We start from the raw sequence: 9,109 nt of genomic DNA, 5'->3' as shown, positions 1-9,109 counted from the left end.
AGGTTATCACTGCACGCTGCAGTACGACCCAAACCATGATCCAATATAAGAACAATTATGGCAAACGGAGGCAGTAAGAAGCAAAGCTTTGAGACAATCACAATATGTGATAATTGGCTCACAAGAGACAGCAATAGAGGTTCAGGATCAACCACAAGTGTTATAAGAATTTTATATGTCTATGTTTTGCTGTACTTTTTACATGAACTTGTGTCAACGAAACTGCCCCATTAGCGAGACTGTTTCATCAGAGGGACCCATGCGCAGGCATCGCGACATCTGCTGACCGACATCTCAACGACTCGTCAGCTTCGCCACTCCTAGAAAACTGTATAAAAAACTCAGACCTCCAGTGAGAATTGAGCACTTAGTCTGTGGCACTCTGTTGTGATGTTACACTGAAACTGCTCCTCTTGTACAAGATTTAATACTTTATTAACCTAAAGTATTTGTCTCCGATTCCCTCTGTAACGATTAGTCCGTCTACAAACAAAGTTTATAACAATTTAACTTTAACATTAATTTGACGGCCAACATGGGGCTCCAATATCTTCCTCTTCTCTCCAGAGTATCGGACCTGAAACCTTGCAAGGGGGACTCCTAAAGAAAGTCCTCAGCCGCGGACCGTTAAAGGTTCGTTTTGAGCAACAGAGGCCAGGCTCCGCTGGAGAGTGGAGCAGTGACGGAGCCAGGACTACAGAGGAAAAGAGATGGGTAGGAAAACATCAAAAGGTAAAAAAAATATTCATTTAAGGGTGAAAGCCCGGTTCTGGGAACCAAGCATTTAAAGGGTGAGAGGCCCGGTTCTGGGAACCAAGCATTTAAGGGTAAAGGGCCTGCTTCTGGGAACCAAGTATTTAAAGGGTAAACTCTGGAGTCAGGGACGCGGAAAGACGTTGTTTGGAAGGACGTAGACTTAAAATAATCCCCCAGGTCCTGAGTTAACCAAATATCGATGAAAGCGCTGACAATACCAAAAACATGAAATTTTAGGTAACGTAAAAATTAACCATAGCTAATATTTATGGCCCCAATGAGGATGACCCAAATTTCTTTCAAATATATTTTCAAAACTTTTAGAATTCTCTGAATCAATTATTATATTGGGAGGAGACTTCAACACAGTACTTGATCCAAATTTAGACCGTTCTCAAGCCAGAAATATTCTCAAATCCTGGCGTTCGACAGACACTATAAAACAATATATGAGTGATCTTGCTCTTGGGGATTGTTGGCGATCAAATAACCCACATTCTAGAGAATACACATATTATTCACCCCCCCCCCCCAAAGTTTCTCTAGAATCTACCTTTTTTTGAAAAGTACCTCCGCACTGTCCAAAATCACTAATCCAGAATTCCACCATATTGTAATTTCCGATCACGGGCCGGTTAGTTTCAACCTGATAAATGAAACAAACTGGAACCCTCCCTGCATGTGGCGGTTTAACACCTCACTTTTTACAGATAAAGAATTTAACCATTTATTTTCAAGAGAATGGACTTCCTTCATTGAACTGAATGACTCCCCAGAAATATCACCATCCTTACTTTGGGAAACAGCTAAGGCAGTTCTAAGAGGTAGTATTATTTCATTCTCCACTCACAAAAAAAAGAAAGGACAAGAATGCCAAAATAAACTTGAAAAGGAGTTGCACTTCCAACAAGCCCACTCATCTTCTGAGCAAATCCGAAATGAGATCAGGACAATTACATCTCAACTTGAAACTATCATCCATCAAAAGACACAATTCCTTTTGCAACGAACAAGAACAAATTATTTTGAATTCAATGACAAATCAGGTAAATTTCTTGCCAATCAATTGAAACGTGACAGAGAAAAATAACTTATTACAGCCATCAAAGATTCAAAGGGTAGAATAACATACTCTCCGCAAGACATCAATAACATATTTAGAGATTTTTATAATAGCCTATATCACTCGGATAATGAATCGAATATATCAAACATTCACTCATTCCTTGATGATATTGACCTTCCCAAACTTTCGACGGAGCAGGCTACCACCTTAGATCAACCACTTACTCTTGAAGAACTCAGGAAAGTGCTTCTTTCTATACCCAGCAATACATCCACCTGGATCAGTTTACCCAGTGGAATTTTATAAACACTTCTGGCCACTTATCTCCCCATTATTCATCAGAATGATTACAGAAGTCAAGTCAACCTCCAAAATGCCTCCGCACATGAATACTGCTCTCATTTTGGTTTTGCTCAAACCCAAAAAGGACCCAACCCTCACCTCCAATTACAGACCCATAAGCCTTATTAGTTGTGACCTTAACATTATAAGTAAAACACTAACCAACAGAATTGAAAAAGTAATTCCATTTATAATTCACCCAGATCAAACGGGCTTTGTCAAAGGCAGACGCTCATCCAGCAATATGCGTCGTTTATTCAGTCTGATGAGCATATCTAAAAGAAACAACTTAAATACTATTATTGCCTCTTTGGATGCCGAAAAAGCATTTGATAGAGTTAATTGGACATATCTCTTTTCAATCCTCAGCAAATTTGGCTTTGGAGAATCCCTCATTCAATGGATCAGAATCCTCTACAACTCTCCATCTGCTTCTGTCATCACCAATGGTTACACTTCACAGCGCTTCACTCTAAAACGCAGCACAAGACAAGGATGTCCACTCTCCCCCTTACTATTCGCCATCTTTATTGAACCCCTTGCGGTGGCTATCCATCAAAACAGTAATATTGTAGGCATACAAACATGAAATTCTGTTCACAAAATCAGTTTGTATGCAGACGATATCCTGTTGTACATACGGAACCCAATATCATCCCTACCGAAGGTGTTCAGTCTTACATCTAAATTCTCAGCTATCTCAGACTATTTAATAAATTGGACTAAAACCACAGTCTTACCACTCATTAGGGGGGACTGTAATGCTGCAACCCAGAAACTTCACTTAACCATCACAACGGGCAATATTAGATACCTTGGTATTGATATCTCCCCCAATCTATCAGACTTGTTTACCCTTAACTTCTCTCCATTCCTCAAATCCATTGAAGAAGCACTCATTCGATGGAACAACCTACCCATCTTACTAATTGGTAGGATAGCAGCAGTGAAAATGAATATACTTCCAAAAATGAACTACATATTTTCAATGACCCCAGTGTAACCAACAGTACATTTAATACTCTCGACTCAATAGTCAACAAATTTTATTGGAAATTCAAGAAACCGAGAATTAAACTAGCAACACTACAAGAAAACAAAGACTGTCGAGGCCTAGCAGCGCCAAACTTTAGATACTACCATCTAGCAAACCATCTTCAATTTATAATTAAATGGTTACAACCAGAGCAACAATTGGCCCGTGGATGGCGAGACATTGAACAATCTGAATGTCAGGAGTTATCATTATCCGATCTCCCATTCCTTACCGAATCTATAAGGAAACATAATTGCTTTAAAAACCCATTTATCGCAACAACTCTGTCAGCCTGGTGGAAATTCCTCAAAGTCAGTGGTCACACTCTAGCTCCAAACAAATTGACGCCAATCTGGCACAACCCAGATTTCTTAGTTAAAAACAGACCAATAATCTTTAGGTCTTGGAAAAGATAAGGAATTACTCATCTGGAACACAATTTTGAAAACAATTCCCTCATATCCTTCCCAACCTTAAGCTAAAGTTATAATATCGGTGGCCACGGCTTCCTTCAATTCCTTCAATTACAGCAGTCTCTAAAAGATAACAATCAAATTGAAGAACAACATCCTACAACCACCTGAAATGATTGAACATCTCACTCATATTTGTCACTTGAAAAATCAGTTTTCCAGAATATACAAACTTTTATTAAAAACAGACGACACCTTCTCTTTACCTACAATGAAATGGTAAAGAGACCTTGCTGTTCCCACCGATATCAACCTGTGGAAGCTTATTTGCAACAAAATCTTTTCTATATACATTTACATTACATTTAGTCATTTAGCAGACGCTTTTATCCAAAGCGACTTACAAGGGAGAATAACATTCAGCTACATTGCGACAGAGATTAGTGTAACAACAAATACTGCAAGGTGGTGCTAAGTAATTGTAGGTTAGGACAGGAGGTACTCACTGAAGAGCTGGGTCTTCAGGTGCTTCTTAAAGACAGAGAGGGAGGTCCCCGCTCTGGTCATTTTTGACAGCTCGTTCCACCAACGTGGAACTACAAATGAGAATAGCCTGGATTGCCGTGGCTGTATGGCCGGCAGAGCCAGGCGACGCTCGTTTTCTATGACCCGCAACTCCAAAATGCAACTCATCCAATATAAGATTTTGCACGGAGCCCATATCACAGAAAACAAAATGTTCAAAATGGGTTTTGTGGATGAAGACATTTGCTCTCACTGTTCCCTTGATACCAGAGATGACTACCTCCATGCCTTCTGGCTCTGCCCACCTATCGTAGCATTCTGGACCAACATCACCAAGAAGCTATCAACCCTTCTGGGTCGCAGCATTCCATTCTCCCCGTCTATATGTCTTCTCGGTGACCTCTCCTCAGTCGACCCACCACTGAAACACCATCAACCCATTTTGATCGCCTTAACAATGGCCAAGAAAACAATATTACTCAATTGGAAAAAGAGAGATAATCTCACCACATCCCAGTGGTTGCAGTTATTAATAGATTACATCTCAATGGAAAAACTATTGGCAATATCCCAAAACAATGTTGATTCATTTAATGAAATATGGGGGTTCGGCCTGTGGGGGTGCCATCTGCCGCCCTCTGTTCTGTAGTCCGCATGCTCGGCAGCTGGGGACTGACCAGGGGCCAGATGGGGGCACGGAGCTGCCTGACATGGCGGAGGCGCATAGCGAACGCTCTGCGCCCTTGGCTGATCGCTGTAGGTTGGCTGCCACCAGGTGCGGGAGGTGGGCGCACTGGGGCGCGTTTGGGTCCAGGGGGAGGGGGTCTGGGTGGTTGCTCCCCAGCCTGCTACGCCCCTGGGTCAATCCGGTCGTGACCCTATCTCTCCCAAAACTGCCCCCCCGACCGCCAGGGGGCGGTCGGGTGGGCCCCCCCCCCCCCGCCTGGCTGGAGTCCTGACGGCTTGCACCTGGTGGCTTGGGGAGTGCTGTGACCTGGTGGGGCTAATGAGAGCTCCGCCGGGTGCCTTCCGGGACCCCTGGGGGGACTGCTTGCAGTTGTGGGTGTGGGTTGGGGTGTGGGGGGAGGCTGTTGGCCTTTCGCTTCTGCGGCGTGGCTTCTCTGCGGCGGGTGCCCTGGGTGATGGGGGTGGGGAAAGGCCTGTATACCTGGCGGCCTGCTGGCATCGCCGGAGGCAGGGGAGGACTAACATCGAGATGCCCCGTGCTGGGCACACACTGCTATGTGTATGGGCACTTGGCACTCACGCCGGGCGGGGTGTCTGGTCGGTTGTGGTCGGGCGGGCCTCTCCTTTGTGTGGGGCGTGGGTGGACGTGGGGGTCTTGCCGACTCGCCCGTCAGGCGGGCGGCTCGGGCGGGGTGTTGGTCTGTTGCCGTGGGGCCGTGATCCGGCCCGTGGTCCGTGCCTTGCACCCATGGCCCGGGTTCTGTGCCAGCGGCTGCGTCTTGTGCCTGCAGCTGGGGGTTGGTTGTATGTGTGCGCCCCTGGGGTGCGGGGTCTCCTCGTGCTCCCTGGGACTGGCTCATGCTCCTCGGGGCTGGCGTGGGGCCACGGCCCTCTGGCTTCTCTGGGGGCCCGAGGCTGTTGAGTTCCGGGGGGCTTCGGGGCCCCTTCCGCTGCTTGGAGGCGCCACGACATAATACCCACCTTCTACACCAGTACCGATGGGGATAAGTCATGTACACTCACTTGTGGACATCTTACACACACACACACACACACACACACACATACACACACACACACACACACACACACACAGCTGCTTCAAGTGCACCCCAGCACCCTCCTGGTTTCATTCCTCTCCTTTCCTCCCTCATTTGCTGCCATAATTATGACAGGAAGAAGCCACGTGACCAGTTGTAGTTCCAGTTTTCTTGGACCTAATTCACTGTTTTTCAATACATGTTGTCATCCAGTGTTCATGTTTTTGTGTAAATGTTGTTTGTTTCTATGTTTATCTGTCTCACTGTGGTGATTCTCCCCGTCTTGGAGTAGTGATCAGATGTTTATAGACTCAAACATGATAAATAGTTCTCCAAAGAGGGGGGTTGGTGATGACTCTCCATAACCAAAAACTGTGCTCTTGTCATTCTACAAGTCGTCCACAGGACAGAGTAATTGCAGCAGTTCTTGATGACTTAAGAATTAATACAGAGTTGCATTGCAGGTTGAGAACTTGAACTCCACTTGCAGACTAACTCTGTCCTAGATGCAATGGCATACAAATACTCTGTGTTGTATGCCCAGCATGCTGACAGCACAGGTTAAAAAAATAATAATTATTGAAAAAGCATTACGATTTTCAGGGAAAGTTAGAGGTAGAAGAGTGTAAAAGGTTGGTGTCAGCAATAGATGACAGATCAAAAGGGAGAGAAAAGCTGAGACGAAAGAATGGGTATGAGGAAGTGAAAGCATGGTCAGCTGAAGCAGAAAAATACATAAAGGACAGCAAAGACAAGGAGAAAGAAAGGCAGTGGAAGAGAAAGAGAGAAAAGAAGCCAAACAAAAAGATAAAGATAAAGAAAAATCAGAAAAACCAAAGGTGACTGACATGTACACTGTTCTTTGTTCCTGCCAAGACAAACAAAGGAGAGAGTACGTTCCTCTGGGTGCCCCACCACATCCTCCACCCTATCCTGAACCACCAGTCTTCACTCCTCATCCAATGCTCTACGCTCCAGTTCCTCCAACCTCCTCGGAACCACCACGTCTCAGCCCACAGGCCACAGCTCCTCCAGGGCAGTACCAATCTGACGAGACCCCAAAAAGAATAACTCGCAGCGGTAAGTCATACAATCCTTTTTCCTCACCGATCAAAAATAAACCATTGCCGCCAGAAAGAAGGCGAACCAGTCATAATATCCAAACAACATGCACCCAAGTTTATCTGCTTTTGTAAAAAAAAAAAAAAAAAAAAAAAAACACCTAATCGCCACGGCACAGCAGGCTTGCGCGTCATAAGGGAGCACGCCCTGCATGTCGAAGGAGTGTAACGCACAAAAAAGAAAAAAGGAGGTGAGTGACACTTTTGTAATAAAGACGGAGAGGATGAGAATAATGATGGTCATGCTTCCGTGTATTTCCGAGGAAATGCACCTTGAGGACAAGGTGGCTGGCGAGGATGTGGTGGAAGTAGTGGAAAAGGTGGAGTGGGAAGGAGGAATGGACACGAGAGAGACGATGACTGCTACAACTGTGGCAGATCTGGACATTGGGCAAGACATTGCCGATCAAGGAGGGAACACAGAGGTGGAAGAGGTGGAGGAGGAGGAGAAAGGGGAACTAGACCGAACAATGACTCGCATCTGGCGTGAATGCCAGAGAGAAAAACAGGTCATGCACCCACACACACACACACACCCCTCACACACACACACGCACACACGGACTTGGATAAGGGCGATTCAGAAAGAAACCCAACCTAGGAAACGCAGACATGATGATTAGACCTGTATGAGCAGAAACCTGCGATTCGGGAGCATGCAAATCGATTATACGGGAAGAAAATGCAGACGGTTTAAAAATATCTAAAGAAAAATAAAATACTTAAATGAAAATAATTATAGTAATTAATAAACTATTAAAATAACACCACGGGGATCATTTAGGACATATATTTGTGAACTTATATTTATATAAGTGTGAACCCCGTGCATATCTATTGGCTGCAGGATCAGGATATTAGTCTGCCTCAGTGCATGAAATTAATCATTTTGAGACAAAAAGAAAATCTATTATCCCGTACAAACTATGATTACAGTAGGCCAGGAAAAATAATGTAACGTGCCTAAGTCTAACAAAGAACTGCACTGAATTTAATCTAACAGTTAATATTTTCTTCTCTGCATAGACTACTGTACCTTCTGTAAATTTGGAGCATTCATCATAATATACTGCAAGTGCCTGGATTATTCTGCTAAAAACAAGTCTTTATCAAGAATTTATCAGTCTATACGCAAACATTATGAAAAACTCATCTTGTATTGCACTCAATTTAGGTGAAACATCACCTGACCTCCAAGTGAACATAATATATTAGATAAAATGTAGAATAACAATAAAAAACAAACTTTAAACATGCGATTAACAATAAAAATAGGTATTACAACAACATACTGTTAGACAATAAGTGTAATTAACAATTAACTGTTGAATAAGCCAATAAATCATCAAGAAGTTAGAATAAATTGCAAAATACACTAACTGAGAATTAATTTAGAAATAAAGAAAGACCAATCGCTAACTACTCGGCAAGATTAGATACAATAGCGAGAGCATTACCGCCGTGCTTACAAGCTGTGCAAGCAGCAGCCCTCACGATCCAACAATCAGCACCAATAGTGTTGTTTCACTCTCTGACGTTAAAAGTTCCGCATGCAGTCTCAATGCTTCTCTTACAGAATAAAATCGCTTTCCTGTCCCCTGCCAAACATCTCGGGTGTATGTTAGAACGATGTACCACTCTGAGTGCATCCACCCTTTTACCATCTGCCGCGGACAGGGAGACGCATGATTGCATCTACCGATAGTCAGTACACTTTCGCCACCCTACACGTCTTCGCGGCACAATGGAAGAACAGAGGTATGGTCACATCCACGGGAAAACCAATTACACATGCGGAACTATTATTAGCACTACTAGACGCGATTCTCCTACCAAAAGCTCTAGCAGTCTGTAAATGCGCCGCACACACCAACAGAACAGATCCCGTTTCACAAGGCAATCGCTTCGCTGACGAGGGAGCGAAACTCACGGCCACCTCACCACACATGAACACAGACACATACACGGCTGAAGCTGCGGTGACGCATATACATACGATACATGCAAGAGACGGCTCCCGACAACGAAAATACAACGTGGAAAAACAAGGAAGCGAGATAAACAGATAATGGCATTTGGAAATGACCAAACGGTAAACCTATCCTTCCTAAATCTCTTTTAAG

The sequence above is a fragment of the Zeus faber genome (genome assembly GCF_960531495.2).
Source record: "Zeus faber genome assembly, chromosome: 16".
Lineage (NCBI taxonomy): Eukaryota > Metazoa > Chordata > Actinopteri > Zeiformes > Zeidae > Zeus > Zeus faber.
The sequence above is the reverse complement of the archived record's forward strand: the minus strand, read 5'-3'. Positions refer to the sequence as shown.